The sequence below is a fragment of the Lupinus angustifolius genome, chromosome LG01 (assembly GCF_001865875.1).
Source record: "Lupinus angustifolius cultivar Tanjil chromosome LG01, LupAngTanjil_v1.0, whole genome shotgun sequence".
In the NCBI taxonomy this organism is placed as follows: domain Eukaryota; kingdom Viridiplantae; phylum Streptophyta; class Magnoliopsida; order Fabales; family Fabaceae; genus Lupinus; species Lupinus angustifolius.
In genome coordinates, this window is record NC_032009.1 from 10,716,645 (window position 1) to 10,720,304 (window position 3,660).

The 3,660-nt window shown below is 30.0% G+C and overlaps 1 pseudogene; it reads left to right on the plus strand.

The window, feature by feature from the left end:
• The window catches only part of LOC109349163, an 8,606-nt pseudogene extending 5,177 nt beyond the window's left edge, over positions 1 to 3,429 (plus strand).

Here is a 3,660-nt window from a genome sequence, read left to right on the forward strand (position 1 = left end):
ATTCGCGTTGCAGGATTTTTTTTTCTCTCTCTCTCTTTACTGTTTTTAATCGATTAGTTGGTATAGTGGAATTAATTGATACATTCTGTACTTATGCTATACTGAATGATACTCTGATATAATATTTGTAAGCTTTGTTATTCGTTCCATTATCGGTTAACTGTTGTGCAATTAATCGTTTCTGTAATAGCTTACTGTTTCTGTTTAATCGATTAAAACTGTTGCGTTAATCGATTATCCCTGTTCTGTTAATCGATTAAGATTGTTCTGTTAATCGATTATCTTCATCCTGTAATCGATTAATTAGGGGTGATTCAGCATTAAGTGTTGAGTTTCAAAAAGCGGCTACTTTAACCGCTACACCTATTCAACCCCCCCTTCTAGGTGTATTGTAACCACTGATACCTAACACTTCCATTTTTTTCTATCAACCAAAGGCAGCATTAGAGCATTTAAGTTAGAGGGTACTTGGTGCAATAGTAAGGTTGTTACTTAATGTCCATGAAATCACGAGTTTAAATCCTGAAAACAGTCTCTCAGCTTGTGGAGATAAGGCTATACATATCTACCACCCCAAACCTCACTAAATAAGAGTCTCGTGTCTGAGAACATTTAAGTTACAAGTTTTATGTTAGGTGAATTTTCTACTATTCATTCTTTCAGGTATCTACAATTGTTCATGTTGTATGTATCATTATTTGTCTACATGCAGCAACAAGAATTTCTCATATAGCTCAAGGTGTTGTTTCACTTGCAAGGAGGTGCCATGCACTACTAACATGCACTTGCTCTTATCCATCTCAAATTAGAAACTCTACTAGTTTGGGGAGTTTGGAGTATGCAAACTAAGGGTGATAATTGGATGGATATAAATTTGAATTATAATGGATGGGTGAAAAGTCATCCATCAATCCATATAAATTCATAAAATCACATTTCTAAACTATTCAATCCATCCATATCCAATGGATTCTGATCCATCCATTTCATCCATATATCCATTTTAATGGATTGGATGGATGAATATTCAATCCATTTTTTTAATTTGAACTAAAACATTTTTGACGGAAAAAAATCTTTTTAAAAGTTATTATTATTTTGGTACTTCTAAGGGTATCCCCATACCTTTTTGGTAAGGAACTAATTTAGAAAACATTTTTAAAAAACAAGTATCGCTCCTACGAAATATTTGTATCTCTCTAACTCAATTTAAAAAACATTTTAAAAAAAATCTTAATATTTAAATTTACCTATGAAAGCTCTAAAATGCAACAGTGAATGTGAGGTTAGAGATACTGTATTGTACAATCATGCACTTTTTCTTGTACTCAATCATGAAACAAAATGTTATATCAATTCTTACTCAAACATTTTGAAATAATGCTTTGATAAAAAGGATAATATTGTTTAAGAAATCATTTTGTTAGAAAGATAGTAGTTTATATCACTAACATTAAAACCAGTTTGTACCAACTGGTTCAACCGGTGAACCAGTCTTAATACTGCTATGATACAATATTTATATCAACAATGCAATTATACTGGTTAATTTTCAATTGAATAGCAGGCCATCTGGTATCATTAAAAATTAATTTTTTTGAATGAAAATGATTTATTTTACCAAAATATTGGCATGTACCAAAAAACACACAACTACTACATATTTTATACATCTAAAACATGGTTTACAATATACATTTTTAACAAGTGGTATAAATAAAAATAGTTATTGTCTTATTTAATGATTTTTCATTATTAATATTAGTATAAAATATATGTATATGGTTTGACGACTGGTATGATATTAATAACATTGATTTATATTTTGCATGTTGGGTTTGCATAAAAAAGTTGAGTTTGTATATTGCTTTATGAGAAAAAAATATTTTTTATTTTTATTTTTTTGGATGGATTGGGTATCATCCAAATGAATATACTCATGGATATTCATTGGATATAATGAATGAATTTGAATACATCCATTATCAACACTATCCATTAGATTATATCTATTTAAAGCCATCATCTCTAATAGATGAATTTGAATGAATTTAATTTGGATGAATTATAGTTTATAGATAATTTTATCACCTCTACTGCAATTCATATAAACTCAATACATCTAGACTATTCACAAAGTGATCTAGAGTCAATGAATTTTGCTCATTCTTGTGAATATCCAATTGGCTTCCTATATGTCCTCACATCACAAGAGACAAGCTTTTGGTATGTAATTCAACCATTTTCTCTCTTTAAACGGATGAATTTATAAATTCTTGTATGTTGTGCCTCGATTTTAGGACTTTATTAGAGTCACTATTAAATTTTATGGTAAAAATTATAGAAATTTTTTTGGCTCAATCATATTGGGCTTTAGATTTTTGATATTCAGATTCGAAAATCGGTTAAGAAATAGGGAAAATGTTAGCACCCTATATGTACCCTTCACTAAATTTGCATGGCTTATCTTATACTTTAAAGTTATTTGTTTAATTAATTATTTATTAAAACGACAAAATTTTATTTATTTTTTGTTGTGCCTAATAAAACTACGTCATTCTTTGGGTAGCAAAAGATTTGTTAGTTTGCTTAATTTTATTATTTTTTGAAAAAAATGTGACGTTAAATCATAACTAATATTCTTATTAATACAACCCATATGTCTAATATCGTGCCTCATACTAAGGATTAGTTAAGATATTATCACCTTTATTTAGAAGATTTTTAAATTTATCAAAAAAGTACATTGTAGCAATTATTCCTAAGTTATAGGAAAGTGAGGTTCAACCCAAGTGTATGTCATCGTATCATACCATAAAAGACAAGATAATTGTTACTTTAATTATTGTTAAATTAATTTTCATTTTTTATTAAAAGAAAGTTTGTTAATTGCTTCCTAAAAATGTTATGATTTTTGTTATTTATTTTAAAAAATTATTATTATTTATTTTTTATTATTTTGATTGTACCTCTAAAAAAATTGCAATATAATTGCATTTGTATTATTTTCCAAGTGCTTATAATTTATTGTTTCAAAAAATAATATGAATTAATGGAAATAAAAGAAAGAAAAGGAAAGAAAACAAACCTGGTCGAGCTGTGTCGTGTGTGCTACGGAACAAGAAAACTCTCCATGGTGAGCCATGTGTCGCTTCAGGTTGGACGGAAGTAAGGCAGTGCAGGTTGGACACACGTGTTGGACAGAGATTGGCTGGAAAGGTAGGAACTGGTGCCTACCGTGTACTCATCCATAGGGAAACTGACGCTAGGAGATGGAGCTATAGTCAAGTGCTACAGCAACCACGTGAGGAGGATTTTAGCCGCCTGCGTGTCACGATCTGGCTGGCTCCGGTTGGCTGGTTAGTGTTGGACATTGACTCTAGCTATATGTGGCACGCCAAGATTGGTCAGAAACAGTTTTGGCAATGAATCCATCTAACAGAATTAGAACTCTCAAAATATTTCTCTTTACCTTTTGCCTTTTTATTCAGAATTGCATTTTTTAGGATATTTTCATTGCCTTTTTTGGAATCAATCGAATAAACCTAGTCTAAGCTATTTATAGGGAAAAATAGTCATCTTAACCTGAACTTAAGCTAATCAACCTATCCATAATTTTAAAATCAGCATAGATTAAGGGGTTTAATCTTATCTAAATGA